Below are 18,720 nucleotides of genomic sequence, written 5' to 3'. Positions count from 1 at the left end.
AATGGAAATTGATATTGTTTTATTTCATTTCTCTTGTTCTGTCTAAAATCATGATATGGATATGTCATTTAATTCACATAAAAGAGAAAAAGAATCATGTCATCATTTTCTGTATATCACATCATTTTAGGTCAGCATAAGAATAATAAACAATTGAGTAGAAGGTTGAGAGATATCCATGCAGATGATGATGATGAAGATGATAAAAAATATAATAAAAATAAAATTCAACAAAGTGAAAAAAAAGGAAATATGAACTTTTGCCTTAAAGCTTCTCATTTCTTTCTTCAACAAAGCAACATAAAAGGCAAGATGAGCAGGAGTGTGAGGCAGAATCGAACGTAAAAATATGCAGAGAAAAGTATAATTTTTTGAGTGGAACAAAGATCTACCTATAAGTCTGAGTAACAGTAAAGAGAATAAGTAATGAAGTTCATCATAATGGATTACATTAACGCATTTTTGATGAGGATATAGAATTCAATGGAAGGATCTTTTAAGTATTTCGAAGAAGGACTTACTCAATAAAACACATTGTGCAGTCTTGTGTCTTTAAGGTTCGTTTAATGTTTATATAGTCATCACAATGAAAAGCTTTGTCTTTAAGTGGTATAAGCTGTGATAAATCGACTGTATGGCTAGTTATAAGCTTGACATTCAAGGATTTTGTCATGAAATGTCAAGATTGTAACTAGAATTAAGTATGTCGTTATTATTTGTAGAGTTTGGTGTAAAATGTCAAGTATCTAATTAGATATATGAATGAAAACCAGCCTATTTCACTCCGGATCAGCTTGGTCTTGCTACTAGAATTTGATTGGAATTGAATCAAGATACTCGCGCATTTAGAGTATCTGAAGAAGATTTTGTGGATGACAAGTGACCAGCAGAAATGACTGAATAGTTCCTGAATTTGGAATATTTTACAACAATTTGTTTTGATCGAGGTTCGAACCTACATCCTACGACTTCCTATCGTATGTTCTTACCGCTAAGCTATCGGAGTCGTATGAATTGCTTGGCAGAATGCATATTTAAATCATTATCCTACTCTTAAGGTTTCTAGACATTGTATATACTTTTACCGTTGATGCCGCTTTACCAGGAAATTCCAACATGAAATTTAAGAGGCAGCTAAAGGATATCTTTACTTAGAACTTCTTAAGCATTAAAATTAACTTATGTAAGCTTTGGAGACTTGGATTTTGTACGAAGTATGAGAGAGGCCATGAGTCACAATTGATCTGTACGGCCAGCGAAGTAAGTAAGTAAACCAGTAAATTATGAATCCAAAATCAAGTCCACCAACATTTACAGTATCAATCCATCCACATAAAACTCACATCAATGCTAATTCACAATGCGGGATCATTTAAGCATTCAATAGTACAAATTTAACTATCTTTTGCGACTAGTTCAAACATCTTCCTTCGCAAAAGATCCACATTTAAGTATCCCAAAAATATCATCTAAGTGCTCCCCAAGTAAAATTCATGAATTTTTACATTTAAGGTAGGGTGGCCAGAGGATTTTCGCAAAATATCGGATCACTTTTGGAAAAAATCGGAAAATTTCTAAGTTTGACACTATTGGAGTTCTTTTGGACTATTTTGAGTACAGCAGTGTCCCGGCAAAAATACAGCAGATGGCCGCCCTATTTTAAGGAGCACACAATCAGCAAACATTACACAAGAAAAAATCTACATTAGAAAAATACTCATTATTATACTTATTTATATAATACATGAACAATTTCGTCTGCCGTATATCTATGTATACATATATATTTCGTTATGAAAGCGTGTTGTTATGGTGGGATAATAATGGAATCATCAGAAACGTGCAGAAGTATGAAAATTTAAACAGCCATTGTGATTTCAGGAGTGAATATCCATGCCTCAACAACTTTTTTTTTTCACCCTCCTTATTTCTTCTTTTATCGCTCAGCAAATAGTCTTTCTATCCCATTTCATTACACTACATGCTTCTTCCTTTACGGAGGTCTTGTTTGACTGGTTTGTTGTAGTATATTACTGTGTTATGTTATAAGCCTAACGACTCTACGATGAACAAATATGCTGCTTCTATATTACGCTTTAGTGGATGAAAAAACATTTATAGAAAGGCATAAGTAGAAAGGTAGTAATCATACTGCATAGTTGAAATGAAGAAGAAAATATGTATAAGAACGGGTGACATTTTAATGAGAATGCAATGAGATGTTTCTCTTTCCTTATTATTCATTTCACTTTTTTTTTATTGTTATTATTTTTATATGCCACATTCATATTCTTGAAAAATATGACGAAGGAAACGAGAGAGAGTGGATTTTAATGATATACGTAATAATGGGGAGTTGGGAAAGAAAATTGTAAAAAAAAATATTGTGGGATGAAAGCGTATTTTGTTGTTGTTGTTGCTGTTGGCTGTTATGAGTGGAAGAGATTTAAGTAATTTAATATGTCATTGCATACAGACTGCATTAATGTTTGATGAATAAACTTGTTCCGATTGAATTGAATTGGTTGCTCATTTGAAATGGTGAATTGGAATAGTTTGAAGTGGCTTATATTAGACTTATTAGGATTGATAAGGATGTCAATGATATGTGTTCCGAGAAGATAACTTTGACTTGATGTTTAATTGATAACTAGTCCTAAAGTCGACTAACAACGTTTTCTTCGGAACGTTCCACAAAATTTGTCATTAGTCGACTTTAGGTCTAGTTATTAACTAGACATTATATCAGATTGTCTACTCGGGTACTTTTTGGATTTTTGACCGATAATACCTAATTGACCCTTTCATACATTTTCTCCAAAACTTACATTTTTCAACGTTTTTGTCGGATTTTTCAAAAAAATATGCATCACACTGTTTGCTAGGACACCGCTCCGTCAACGTGTTAACGGTTAAAATGCGAAATCACCCTAACGATACCATGACGGCTGATTCAGATCCTTTTTTATAACAAAAAATTCAGTTCACAGCAATATGCCGTACAGATGAATTTGGCATACAAACCACATCAGTGTGTCGCTGCACATAGGTTAAGCCACATAGGTCAACTCTCCCTTCCCGTTTTCATGAAACAATCCCTGGTTCAGCATAACTACATCAGTGTGTCGTAATACATAAGTTGCCGATCACTGCACTAGGACATGATATGAAATTACTCGAAAATCATGTATCCTAACAGGCAAATAGACCGCTTTAAGGTACCGTTGTGGTCTTTCTGTACCATGAAAGCATACTCTGTGCTTGTTAGAGATAATCACTTGAAATATCACTTTTGAACCAGACACAATATTCAATAAAATTGTTAGAAGATTGCACATTGTCATACAATCTACAAACCTGCCAAAAAAGTAAAATTTTCATCACTGAATAGTCAAACAAAATAAGAACAACGCCCCTTTCATCTCATAAAACTCGCTAAAATGATATATATTCCCTATACCCGTGCACAAAAAAAAGTAAAATAAATTTTTTTCACATCATCAAATTTCTAAAAATAAATTTTCACATTTTTGTTGATGTTACATAAGCATGAATGCGTCTATAAGCAACACAACGTCTGTTCACTAACCAAAAAGGTTAAACTGAAGATAGAGAGGCACTAAAAAAGGTGGAAATTTATCAGATTGGTATATCACAAGGCTTTAGATTATTTTCACATTGATTATCAAAGTAGAAAATTTAATCGACCATTGAGGATGAAAATTGATAATAATCATTGAGCTTGAACATTCATCCACTCATTAAGCATACATTTATGTTTTTGATAAGCAACATCCTCATCTACCCCTAATCTATATATGTACCGTACACAAGTGTACCTTTCTATTTACTTAAAAAAAAAAGAAATATCCCAATTGATATGTATTTGTGCCATGTGCACGTATTAAAATTATTATCATTATTATTATCAACATTTATATTAAGTATGTTATTTTGTGGTCCTGTAATGATTGCTCAATGATTCGAGAGCATTTTAGAATTGCGAGAAAATTTTCAATCCCATCAAACCCATTCCAAACACACAAAAAAACCCCTTCACATTGAATACCTATGCTATACCCTTTTTTTATACTCATTCTCTATCATGTGATTGAAAATATCATATCCTTTATTCTGTTCACTCCATTGAACTGCAGTCAAATACACTCATCGAATTATCGAATATGTCTTTACTTATAAAATTTACATGAATGACGATGAGACCAATGAATTTTCATATCGATTTTAAAAAAATAATATTTTTTAGAGCAATTTTTGAACAAAAAATGACGGTTATAGATTCACTTTGGTCGGCTGGCAGGGTGGGTCGCTGGATGAGAAGTGAGTTCTCAACAACCAGACATCGTAGAGAGCTCTGGTTTGAAGTATTTGCTCCGTACTACCAAGTTAAAGGATTATTGATTGGTTTGGTAGCTTAAAACAATGGTTAAATGCTTTAATTAATGATTTTTTCATTTTCCATACAAAACCACGTGCTTTTATCCCTTTGAAATTTTGAATTTTTTTCGACCGTTATAAATCTAACCGGTATTTTTCATACAATTTTGAAATCATTCTTAAATGCTTGCCTATTTGAATTTTTATTGTTCTATTTTATGCCAGTCAAATTCTGATCACTGGACATAAATGCGCTTTAGCCCCTCAATCAATAATTCAAAAACTTTTAACATTATTTTTTGTCTATATTGAATTCAATTGTGTATGAGCATTTCCCTCGTCATATCTCTCTCTTTTTCCATCCATTAGTCTATATGTTTTTTCAATAAAGTGACAAAAAAAATATATCTTAATTACGATGAAATTTTGGTTAATTGATTAATCACATTACTTAATGAGAATCTAATCGTTCATAACAATCAAGATAGATGGAAAGATGGATGAATACAGTAAAATATCAATTTCATTTATTTTTTTCGACCTTCTTCTTTTTTGTTTTTATCATAGAAAGTGCTTGTTTATGGACAGATTAGGGATTATGATATCTCGTTGGATGAGTCTTGAGTTCGAGTATTATTCGCATAGTTTGATCTTGAAGGTAGTTCGCCTGTTTTGTCCTGTTTTGTGATTATAATGATGAATTAGCAAACATTGGATTGAGAATTTGAACAGGCATTAATTAGCAGGATTAAATTTTGGATTCTTTTGTCAATAGATCAAGAATAATGCCCTACATTATGTGCTTTTGGTTAAATTTGCCAGATTCTGCTGTTTTGCTTTAAATATTGACAAAGAGAATGCTTTTAGATGTTGTTTTGGTTTTACCGTATTTGGATTTATCATTAAGCGTGCCTTTTATGTGTTAGGGATGCTGACCGATTGGTTGTGCTGAATTGTATTGATCGTTCTACATTTACTAGTCATGAATTGACATTATCTAACATAACAGTGCGCCGCTATGTCGTCGTACTCTAGGCAAAATGCAATGTTGGACTGTCTGCATCGTTATGGCTGTTTTTGATCCATTTTTACGGCAAATAATGCGGTTTCCAGGATTGTGCTTCAGGAAACAAGCATTTTTCCCCAGATTGTGCCTCCTAAGTAGTCGTGTAGTCTAGTATTCTAGTAGTGCTAGCTAGAGTATGATCTCACCTAAATAAGCGTCCTCATGAGTATACTCAATCAATATAACTGAGTATGCTCAATTTTGTCTTCATACTACAGAGTCTACAGCTTGTCTATTCAAGATTCTCATAAATAATCAACTAATTTAATCGAAATTGTGCCACATTTTACAAATCTTCCAAGAAATTTAAATAAAATCATTGAAAAATCTCATTATCTTGTTAACTGTTACCAATCCAAATCCACTTAACGACACAAATTTCTGAGAATATTTTCTAAGACATTTTATAACAGATTTTCAAGTATCATTATCAAGAAATCAAGTTCATACTAATTTGAGTCTCTATTCTTCACATGACAGCCATATTAATTTCATTTTTTGTTTTGTTTCTTACATTTTCTTGAGAAACAACAAAACAAACTTGTCAAAGTAACAGAAAGAAAATGTTTGTTATTGATAGATACAAAAAAAAAAAACAAAAGTAAAAGAAGTAAGTGTCAATTTCATTCAAATGGAAAGTCCATTCGAGGCCATTCATTTATTACCTATAACTCATCAATAATTCATATTGAAGGTATTTAAAAGGAGAAATAAATGATTAATCATAATTAAGGGAAGTCGACAAATTCTGAGGGGTTGATTGAGATGTTATGTGATGTCACTAGGCTGATTGTAGGTTATGACTGACTCTAGGTTATGGGATGACACTAATTTTGAGTGGAAAGTTTGAGAAAGTTGTTGGAATTGGATTCCTGTACTGGTCTTTCAAGGGTATATCATTAAGAGTGCAGTAATAAGGGAGATACAGAAAATGCATAATTTATATATGGTTCTTTGTCATTTAGTCGAGTAACCTTCGATAGCCCAGTGTAAGGAGCATGCGATCTGAATTCGTAGGACTTAGGTTCGAGTCCCAATTGAAATCTGTTATTTGTGATTATAATTTTTATGTCAGATCAACAAAACTGTAGTTAGAGATTGACATGAGGAACTTGACACGAGTTTCACAAATAAAGAAGGCTCCGACACGTAACTGTTAGCAGTGGCGTTTATAGAGGAATTTGGAGGTCAGATGATATCCGGATAAGCCCCTGAGATTGTAAGTCTTCTTCACGGATACAATTATTAATACCAAATGGAAGGCTTCTTCTTCATTAAGGTAGCTTCCATTTTGTTTTATTAAAGGTATCCCTAACGGAGACTTAAAGGAGCCATTTTCATTTGTCTAGATCTTTTAGTAAATGGGAAATAGTTGACAACGGTAACAAATCAAACTCAGACACCATTTAAGAACAGCCAATACATCTTATTTGATCTCTATGACTAATGAAGTAATTAATTGTGTAGCCAGAGGGTGTAATGATGACAAATTGGTCCTTTGTCAAGGAATTTCGTCTAAAAAGATATCAAATCTGGTGCAAAAGTACTTAAATTTGAGAGTTCAACATTTAAAGTCACGCAACATCCAAACACCCCCCATAAAATGTGCTTGTGCACTTTCAGTTATTATTGACAGACACCAAAGAACTTTCTCGTCTAATAGATTAAAAGCTTTCAAATTAATTTATCAGAGTTGAAATAAAAATGGGTGAGCGACTCATATTTACACCCCAAAACAGTTCTAAGTATTAAGTTAACAAAATAACCAAACAGAATTTATAACTTATTACCAATTTCATTAAATTTATACGCGTTCATACAGCTGACTTTGCTGAGTGCTGTGAAAAAAAATTGAAACTTTTTCATAATGGTTAATCATGAAAATTATTGCATAGTAAAAGTTTTCAATTTTTCCCAAAGAAAATTGTTAAAGTTTCAAAAGTAATCAATGGATTTATTAAATTTTTTATACTTGTATTGAATTCCTTTGTGTAGAAATATGAAATTTATAAAACATTGTGAAAAACTTTTTGCTAAGATGCTCAATTAGATTGATTTAAAATCTCAATTTTTTAACAAGTTTTATGAACTTTTGAGATTGTTCGGGAAAAAAGATTGAGTGAATAGGTATGAAAAGATGAAAGTTTAATATGCAATAAATTGCCTATTAATAAGTTAGATTGATTTTAATTGAGACTTTTTTTTTATATTTTTATGAATATAAATTGAAATTGTTTGAAATTGATACATGGTGTATACGTGAATGGAATCATGTAACTTTACAGGAGTTATTCTTATACTTACAATATATTCTGTAATTTTAAACCAAATGTATGTAATTTTTCGTAAAAAATGAAGAATTTGGAATAAAAATTTTTTTATGAAATTAATAAATTGTCTAATTTTTGAGCTATTTGTGGACTAATCTGGAAAGTGCACGAAAGAAAATAAGCGAAAATCCTAACTTCACTACGGCATGAATCTGGCCTGAGGCTGAAAATCAACTAATCTCGCCCCAGACTAGAGCAGCATTGGATTTTTTGCAAGTTTTAGATTGACAAATAAAATTTGAATTCAAATCAGATTTGGCTGATGATATTTAGGGTAGGTAGAGTAAAGCAGCTGTAGGGGAAGCCGAATTGGGGTCTCAGACTCCGAGGCTGACTATTTCTGAAATCAACTTATGCAAAGAAAGCAACATAAGATAAAAATGACTGAAAGTCAAGCTGTGTTTGATATACACCAGATTACGTCTTAGTCTACCATTTTACAAGGTTTAGTCTAACATTTCAAATCCTTCATTTTAGGATTATTTAACAATTGTTTAAGAAAGTCTCAGCACCAAAACCTTAACCATACCAAATACTAATAAGGTATATAAAACATAGATCAATAATTCATTATGCACAAGCAACCTAACTTTATCCAAAAATTCGACATTAAATCTCCATTAAAATTTATTTCTTAACGAAAATGTTCGAAATTATACCCACGTGGCCCAAAAAATCGTTCTCAAATTTCCAATTAAAAATTGAAGAATCCTCTTGAATTATCAGATTGAATTTCATTAGAAATCTCATTTAAATAAAAATTGTTCTAAATCATCCAAAAAATATTGTAATAGCTCCTAAATTTGTCATGAAAAGTCTTGCCTTTAAGTCATGTCATCTCGTGTAGGAATTAAGTCATATTTATTAAAATGTCCAATAGTTGAGAAAAAAAAAGTTTTTTTTTAAAATGTAAAACAAAAGGAGAAAGTTCACATCATAATGGAGATGCTTGCCAAGCATGAGAATAAGCATTACAAAAAAAGGGGAGGAAGTCAGTGGAAAGACTTTTTCAAATATTTGCCAATTAAAATGAGGAAAATGAATATTTTAAAGCCTCAATTTGCATATCATTAATAAAATGAAAAGTTTTTTTATTTCTCCATACGGAATCCTTTTTTGTGCTTGACTTGAAACAATGAAAAGACAGAAAAGGAAGGATGGGATGAAATTGAGAAAATACTTTTCTATTGTTGTATTGAAAAATTGTGCCTAATCTTCATATTACTCATTTAATTTCATAATTATGTCAACACAAATTACGGTTTGAATGTAACATTCATATGCCGTAGGTAGATACACGTAATCTTATTCTCCATAGGAAGAAAACTCATTCGATATAAAATATAAAAACGTTTTTTAATGATTCAATGTAAATTGACTTGACGACAAAATGATAAGGATCTTAAATCTCTCATTTTGCAATCATTTTTTGGCATACGTTACTCTTACATATTACCAGGGTTGGTAGCTAAGTGACTTCAGTCGCATACAATGTTGCAAAGTTGGTTTTTATCATAATTTGATTCTTTTACTTTCTTTTAGGCATTTTATTTGATTTTCTAAGAGATGATAGACTGTTGATAGAGAGTATTATGCCTAGACAAGCTACAAGTTGAGAAAATCAACTTCAAGGGCAATTTAAGGAAAGCCATAGATAAGTATTAATCCTTAAATTCAGTGAAATAAGCATATAGTGGAATACGGAAGTAATTATTTGAGTCTCACATACCAAATTAAGCCAAACATACCCTAAACTCTTATCTTAATAAAATTCTAAATAGCACAAGTCGTGTAATCGATCAAAAATCCGGCTCACCGGTCCACTTGACTCTGACTTGGAACTAGATTCGAAAACCTTTGATTCCACCCGGAAAGCATACGGCGGAGAAATGGTCGAAAATCTGGCTTCAGACCGACCTGAGTCTGGTTTGAGGCTGGATTTCCAAGAATCAGAGTCCAAAGTCGTGCTGCCCAGGAACCAGACTTTTAGCAATTTCCACGACATTTTTCAATCTAATCAGAACTAATTGTATATTTTTTCTGGGATTTAGAAACTGACAGAAGTTATCTGACAGATCCAGCTTTCGACGAATTCTAAATGCGACAATAGGCTCCCGTGCGCCTTCGCCAAGTAAGTAATTGTATATTTGATGGTAAAATTTGGATATTTTTCATTATAGTGTATTGCAGAATTAATTTAACAATGTAAATCAGGCCATAATGATCAACAAACTATTAAAATCTGATTTATCACCTCTGCATGCTTAGATTAATTCCAAAAATGCCACAATAGCAAATAACTCAAACAAAACATCCAAAAACTATTCCAAATCTCACAAGAAAATTCTATCTACACCTCTGCATATTACTTTATATAAAATGTAAAATATCTTCAGATATCTTACATATTTGCCGTACGTGAGGCATTTATATTGCGCACATACAGACAGAATGTGTATTACAATTTCTTTTTGCTTTATTCCTATGAAGAAAAAATCTTTTTTAAAAAAAGATACAAATAAAATATTTTTTGATGTCATCTTCGTCGCATATTTTTAATTTAGTGCATTATAATTTTTTTTTTGCAATTTTTTTCTTATTTACTATGAGAACGAGCGTAGAAAGTTAGTGTACAAGTCATCTCGAGTTGTTGACAGATACATTGTCTGTCTCTTTGATTTTGTTAATTAGTGAAAATAAATCGTAATTTTAATTTGCTGTTAAGGAATTTTCTAAAGTTTTTTGAAGGAAAGCATCAAAAAATCTTCATGTTATAGTCAGTCAAAGCATGCCAGACATGCCACAGTTTACTCAAAAAAAGTGCATCAAAATATTTTGTTGCAGACATGACAAAAACTAGATGCAATTGCATATCGCAGAGATTTATATTGTCTAAACCCGATGTCCTATAAATACCATCACAACCGCACAGATTTATTAAAATAGAATTATTTTTATGTAAAATTAAGTACGTCTCGACGTTATTCTCGCTAGTCATATGCAATAAGCTGCAATTTTTGCAGTTTCAATTAGCTACGTTAACTCAATTGCAATAAATCTTGTTCCTTTCTTTCCTTTCTGTTGCTTTATAATAGCAAAAAAATAATAAAACACATGAAATTTTCACATCAGCAATTGTAAGACGCGACGAAAAAGAAGAATAAGATGAAATTATTTATTTTTATATTAGAAAAATGCACAAACAAGAGTGAATTTTTTGCTTTATTTTTCTCTTGTGAAAATACCAAATAATATTAAAAAGATTTCCCATTACAACGAAAAACAAGGCTGATCAGACAACAAGAACTGTCAGACATGGAAATTAAAATAAGCCATGTTAATTTATATTTATTTCTTTTTATATACACTGTGTGTTAAGATGGTTCGAAATAAGATGTTTTTATGTGATTTGTTCTGAAACTTTTATTGGACTTTATTTTTTGTTTCCTTGAATGATTTTTGAGGCTTATTTTGAAATTGTAAAGAATTTTTTGAGAATTTTTGAACTTTAATTTGAGTTGAGTTGAACCCGAATAATTTGGATTTTTCAATAATTTAAAAATCACACAAATCAAGTGAGTTTAGGATCAAAATCTCAAAATATTTTCAATTTAATTTGAATTTTGGTTGATTTGAATAAACGAGGCTTGACTAAATTTCAGTCCTAGTGGAACAGACAGTAATTAGTCAAGTGAATGTAAGACGTTAAGTTGCCTTGAACGAACCGTGACGACTGATTTTGATTCATTCATATTCACACAAAATTTTGTGAATATCTTGTGGTGCATTTTGCGGCTCTAGGTGACAAATTAAATTTAGTGAGATAATTGTCAAGTAAAGTCAGTTATAAACTTGACATTTCATGGCAAACTCCACAAATGTCAAGTGTGAAACTTGACAAAATGTTGACTAATCGCAGTTTTTTAACTAGGGAGAGCTAAGGATGAACAAAACTCAAATCAGACTCGGATTTTGAATGAAAATGTCAATAAGAGTCTCCTATACTCCATATAAGATTCTAGTTTCCTTCTAGTTCTGGGCACAAATTGATAAATCGATTCAAAATTTGGCTCTAGGTTGGTTTAACTCTGATTTGAAGCTGGATTCGAATTTGATTAAAATTCACACCTAAGGTCAATTGACAAAATTTACATGAATTTGACTAAAATCCGACACCATGCCAGAGTCATACCATCGTAGCTGTATTTTGGATCGATTAACAGACATGTGTTACTCGGGAAGCTCAAATCCTAAACTCCAAGCCTCTCTAAGCTATTGCTTCATTTTATGTACTTTATTTCCTTCATTATTAATCATAATAAAACACATTCTCTGAACTATGTAACTAAAACAAAGTAAATTTTCACAGCACACAGTTTTTTTTTGTTGAATTACAAATAGACCATTAGGTATATACAATATAATGTTTTTACGCATTATTGAATTCCTCGGAAAAACCCAAGTATACAATCTATACAAAATAAACAGATAATTTTTACCGAAAATATTGATTAATCTTCTCTCAAAAAATCAATCGACCTTAGGTGTATAAATAATGATTAATAAGAATATTTAAATATGTATCGAAACAACAAGAACCAAATTTACATGAATTTCGGTCATTTTGTGAGCATGTCTGCAACCTACTCCTCAGAATATATCCCTTAAAATTTGTTGTTGATGAAAATGAAATTAACAAGAAAATGAAATAAAAATTCCGATTTCGGTATGCTTTTTTTGGGAGATGCTTTCGCCCACCAACACACAGTTCTTACCGCACCGAGAAAAGAAAGTGGAAAAAATTGAAGACGAAGAATTTTTTTTTGTTGCTCTTGTTAGAAGCAGCATGAATAAAAAAAACAAGCAAGTCGAGACGATGGGTATGAGAATTAAGAGTTTTTCAAGTGTGAAAATGCAAATGACACTACTTCGTAATAAAATTAGACAGATAGGAGGAAAAATTTCATCCTCTTAAGCATCATGATGCTGCATGTCAGCACGAAATTGTACTTAAAATCTTAATTATTTTAATTCAGCAATTAACAAATAATAAGAAAGTAAATAAGTTAAAGTTTGACTACGACACATAGATAGAGAGAGACAGTTATTGAGATGGTAGGTGTCAGGGTTGTTGTATGGGTATCGGTGGTACTTATTGCAAATCTATCTTAAATGTCTTAGATGTCTGAAAAGGAGTGGCATAATTTTGAGTCAAAAATGACTCATAATCTGTGAAAATAGGCTTCCCGAAAAGAAAACGGCTTAGAAATGGCTGAAAATCTGAAGCCAAGTCGACTTGACTCTTACTTGAAGTAGGATTTCATAGAATCTGGTCTGAGGTCAGAGTCACACTGACTGCCGTGTCGGATTCTCAGCAATTTTTAAGCCGTGTGCCCTAATCGGACCTAATCTGTGCTAAATATTGGTTGTGCCCGATTTTGCGGTAATTATACTGTACGGAAAAGGTACTCAATTGGTATAGTGCGATGATACACTTGGTATGACATGGTGGAAGCTGTACCAAACTAATTTCACATCATTGCCGTACTGTACAGTAAAACTACAAAAGAAATCGGCCCCAGGAATTGAAATCGACTAGAATTTTGATTGAAAAAGTCGAGTTGAGTCGATAAATTTTCGAAATTTGTCAGGAAAATTCAAACTAAATTCACTAATCTCAATACAAATTCAATTCCTCCTATACCATTCCTAAGAGATTTTAATTAATTACATCCATACCACAGACACCAACCCTGATGAAAAACTAAAGCATAGCATCGAAAAGATTGGAATGAGGAAAATTAATTTTTAAAATTTAATGCACTGCATTCCTCGATCGACAGCTGTAAGAATATGAAATTGACATTTTTCTCTACATTTTTTTTTTGTTCTTTAATTAAATCCATCAATTTGAGTTTCTTCTTCTTCTTCCGATTTCTCTCATTTATTTTCTACTTTATTTTCGATGTTAAATTACTTTCGAAGCCTTTCGTGTCAAATGAATTATTGAAATAAAAAAATCGAAAATGAATGAGACTGGATGGAGAAGTCTTATAAATTTATAATGCATTTGTATCTATTTCTGTTGTTCTTCTTTCATTCTACTTAGATCCTAATTACACGTAATCGCTAAATATACTTACATCAATATTTCCAACTTCTTGAATTGAATATGGAACCCGTTTATTGGATATTACTTCTTTCTTGTACAAATAAAGTGTCCGTTTAAGCTCACAAAAGAAGAAAATTTTTCCTTCCTTTTTTATATATTTTTTTTATATTTTTATTTTCTTTTTTTGGGTTCACAAATGAAACTTTTTTTTGACTGGCACTGAACAACAACACTAAAATATACAACAGTAGGTCGTCGTTAGTCAAGAGATGAATGTGTATATATTCTGTAGAATATTGAAGTTCTCCGTTCGCACACACAAAAAAATTGTAAGTAAGTAAAGTACACACTGGCGTGTAAGGAAAGGAGGGTTCACATTTAGTTTATAAATATTTAATTCACTGAGAGCTGTTCGAATCCTTCACAAGTTTTCAATTTGATGATGATATTGTTAGTCAAGAAATTTTCTTTATAAATCGATTGAAAACCTTTCTTATTCACTTTTATTTCACTTTACGTTAAAAATTGCCGGATATACTCTTTATTATCTTCCAAAAGAACAACAGATCAAGTCTGACGTTTCAATTAGCCTCTTTAATAATATTTGCAAAAGGATATAATTTCAATACGAAATTTATATCACCGCGAATACAATAAATAAATATTATTATTTTTTCTCAGTATATATGTTGTGTATTTGGGATATGCAACAAGAGATATTCAATAAGGATATGTGAATAAATTAATTGAATTGATGATCCTCGTATAGTCGCTTGTCAAAATAAAATATATATGTATGTATATTATTTGACCGTTGTGACTAAATCTCTCTCTCTCTTTCTCTCTCTCTTTTTCCGTACTTAATTTCTCTCGTGTATGAGATGCGATGCTTTATTACCCTTAAAAAATCTTCCGTTTATTTTATTAACTTCGATTTAAATTAATTAAATTTTTTTTTGTTGCTGTAATATGATTTATTTTTATGATTTTTTTTGTAAATGTACTGGCTGCTGGGTAAATTTGATAATGAAAAAGCGGTTAAAAGGTTGATAAGAACACCCGATTTGATCAAAACTCTCCTAAAGACTGACGTTTACAAATGCCGAAACCGAATGTAGATGAAAAATATTCACCTTTACTGTTGCGGAGGATGCTCTTGCGGAGTGGAATTTCTTGCGCATGTGACGTCATTAATTGAAAAAGGATAGACTATGTGTGCGAGTAATGCGACTCGATGTTCGGTGTAATTTTCTTCCACGTGATAGAAAGCATAAGGATGATGTAAATATAGCAAAACACAAACCGGAAATTAATGACAACCTTTCGACGTTTTGTTTCTTCACTTCTTTACTCTGTTGTTTCGCTTTCAAGTGCTTTTTCCCCCCTTCCATTCCACACAATGCTGCGTGTATCACATATAATTCTTTTATGTCTTTTATTGTCTTTATGTTCGGCATATATATTTTTACAGCATGTAAACTCTCTCTCGTTTTTATTTATTAATATTTTATTTTCATTCTTGATGTTCTTTGAGAGCCAAAAAAATTATGGGAGATGTAACCAAGACATATGGATTGGTGGGAGGGGGATGATGAGACATAAGGCAAAGAACATGGCAAGTGATAGAAAGAGGAACCGAAAATTTCTTAATGACTTTTTGTGGTTTTTACAAATGCGAAATATGTCGTTTTCATTTTCAAATATGAATATGATTTGGGTTTTGAGACAAATACACATACACAGATATATATACAAGTTTTGTAGATAGATGTCGGTTAGTAGAGTAAGTTTTTGGTTTGATATTTCCATAACATAGATTAAAATTTATAGAGGAGAAATAAAAATGAAAATTTCTTCAAAGAAAAATTGAATTTTCTCATAATTTTCTTCTTCATCGATTCTGCTACTTTTATTTTCCATTTCCTCATATCTTTTGGTTTTTCCTTTTTTGCGATTTCTTCTATTTTTTTCCTTTCTCTTGTTTCGGAGAGGGAGGAAATATTTTGATGAAAAATATTCTTCTTTTAAGCTTATAAGAGCTCCTTAAGTTGGAATTTTTTGAATTTAAAGGGATTTTTGCGACGCATCTAGTCCCAAACTATGTTGATCTGACAGAGAAATTGTAATTCTGAATAACGGATATCGAGTGGGGAAACGAACACATGTCGATTACGATTTCTATTTTCAGTCTCCCCTACTACAACGATGGAATTTAACCCAAGTCTTACGATTTCCAGATGCATGCTCCTAATGCAAGGATGGGACTCGAACCCACGTCCTATTGTGGTTGCTATGCTCACCACTGAGCTATCGCCAATATGTCCTTATATATCATAATTTTCCCCTCTTACTACTGCACTCCCAATGATGAGCAGTAGGCAGTTTTCACTCTCGATGATATACCATTGAAAAGCCAAGACAGGAATCAAATTCCAACAAACTACTGCATCCATTTAATTCAATTCTAGTTTTGAAATAGCTTCAAATTATCTGTAATTGTCATGAAAGTTATCATGATGTGGATTATCTGTTGATACTCCTACATGCTGCAGCTTTAAATTCTTTTGTTTTTCATGATTAACTTCGAAGGATCTCTACATCCACTTTATCAAAGTATTCTCTAGACACAATTTATAAATAGAATTTAAAGTCTGGTTGGATATTTTTAGGTAAAAGATGAATAAATCTGAGATATTTTTAAGTTCAAGCTTCGGATGCAGATTCAGACTAGACAGACGCAAGAGATTATCTCACGACCTAAGAAGTCGACCAATGTCATGATCAATTTCCAACTTGTTCTCTTCGTTTCTTACTAGGATGATCATGTTCATGCGTTAGAATAGGATATTACTGTGATTTAAATGCTTTTGGGAGGCTTTAGGCAGCATATTAATAAAATGGACCCTAATAAGTAGTATAATTCGCTTAATAGAATCAAAATCAGGCACCAGTTTGGCGTGACTCTGCAATGGTGCCGGAATCAAACCGAATCCACCACTCGGATTTCCATTGAAGTCATAGTCATGTCGGTCTGGGGTCGAATTTTTGATCGATCAACCGACTTATGCTCATTGAGGGAATCTAATTCATCTAAATATGGAACCTTGCTATTCCCATTTACAATCAGCGTTTACAACCCAAACAACGCTCTAGCTCAGTCATGTATCTCATCGATCAAAGCAGCCAATGTATTTTCATACTTCATTAATTCCAACATAAGCTTTTGAAAAGAATTTAAATTTCTAATTTTCAAAGAATTCCTTTTTAAAAATCGCATAATCGCTCCAAATTCAATTAATCAAGACAAACCGCCGACACGAATGAAAGTTTATCAAAAGAAAGTAAATAAACAGGTAAATCATTCATTTGAAACGTAAAAATTTTTATTCAGTCGAAAAAACTCACCGCAATCATGCGCGACATTCAGAAATTCAATTTTTATAGACGCAGATCCTGACTTTATATTATTTTCAAAATTACATCCACGTGAATGGAAAAGAGAATCATAATGTGTACACAAATTTTGTTCTTTCTATTCCTACATTTTTTTATTTTATTTACGGACTAAAAGCATAAAAGGAACGAGAGAAGAAAATGAAGGTATTTGGATGACGAAGAAGGCAATAGAAAGAAAAGTTCACAGTTAAAAGTCAGTAGAACGACGTGAAGTAAAGTTCACCTGGAAAATAAATTACGTAATGCATTTTTTATGAACAAAATGAGAGAAAGAGATGGAAACAGAAGGATAAAAGCATAATGTATATAAATTCAGTAAATATTTTTATTTATTCATGTCTTGCACCTATGATTCTGCCATTTCTTATAATACTCTTCATCCCTTTACTTCTACTCTTCTCTTTTCTCGGGTTCCAGCCAAAGACAAAGTACTGAAAAATCAGTGTGGCAACCAGGAACACAAGAGACATGAGAGAAAAATGAACACGAAAAGGAGATGTGAAGGAGACACTCAATATTTATATATTGAATCACAGAACATAAATTATGTTTGTGAAAATGTTACGATGAAGGTAGAAATGAGGGGAGTTGTTTGGGTATTGAGTAACCGTTAGCATGTAGTAGCCGTACCGTGCTGCAATTTGGAACGAATTTTGTAGGAATTTTTGGGAAAAATTGACTAAATTTTCCTTACTTACTTACTTCCATTACTGGAGCGCATGAAAGCCCATTGCCGCTCATAGGGAATGTCTAAAGACAGCTCTATCCTTCGAAACCTTCTGCCAGTTCGGGATATTAAGGACTCTAGCGTCCTTTTCAACACATCCAATCCAGAAATTCTTCGATCTTCCTCGCGATCTCTTGCAATCTACTAAGTATGCAGTAATTGCCCTTAACTTGCCCTAAACAGCACTACAAAGGGTACGGACGGAATGCTTCAAAGGGTATGGACGGAATGCTTCAAGGGAACGAATTCAAGATTTTACTCGGACGGAATGCTTAAATGCATAATTGTTCATAAACACCCGTTGGTCCCGCCAAAACTTGTGCTGCTAAAATTGATCCCAGTAAGTAAATTGAATTCAAGATTATTCTGGGAATGGAATTATTCTGCTTTTGCATACATAAGTGTCCATAAACACCCGTCATGGTCCCGCCAGGGTACATCAACGTCTTAACTTCATCGCTGCGACACAGTCGAACCCACAGCGATTTCATTGCACCTCACTGGTTAGTCATAGATTTTATCCGGTTTTATAAGACATTTTGCATGTAACTGAATGATGCCTGGTCATTCACAGCATCCCATAACATTCAAATGACCCCCTAACGTGTATACATATTCGAAAAAAAAATAG

The 18,720-nt window shown here is 32.2% G+C and overlaps 1 protein-coding gene across 1 annotated transcript in view; it reads right to left on the bottom strand.

Moving 5' to 3' along the window:
- The window catches only part of mub (poly(rC)-binding protein mub), a 151,122-nt gene extending 136,206 nt beyond the window's left edge, over positions 1-14,916 (bottom strand). Inside the window, exons 1-2 of the mRNA XM_070643367.1 lie at positions 14,805-14,916; positions 13,938-14,498 (exon numbers count right to left, since the gene is read on the bottom strand). The gene's annotated coding sequence lies outside the window, so the exon portion shown is untranslated. The remainder of the gene's footprint in view (positions 1-13,937; positions 14,499-14,804) is intronic.
- Positions 14,917-18,720: the final 3,804 nt, after the last annotated feature.

The sequence above is a fragment of the Chironomus tepperi genome, unplaced genomic scaffold (assembly GCF_022539635.2).
Source record: "Chironomus tepperi strain 1889 unplaced genomic scaffold, CSIRO-AGI_Ctep_v1 contig_309, whole genome shotgun sequence".
Taxonomy (NCBI): Eukaryota; Metazoa; Arthropoda; class Insecta; order Diptera; family Chironomidae; genus Chironomus; species Chironomus tepperi.
The sequence above is the reverse complement of the archived record's forward strand: the minus strand, read 5'-3'. Positions and strand labels throughout refer to the sequence as shown.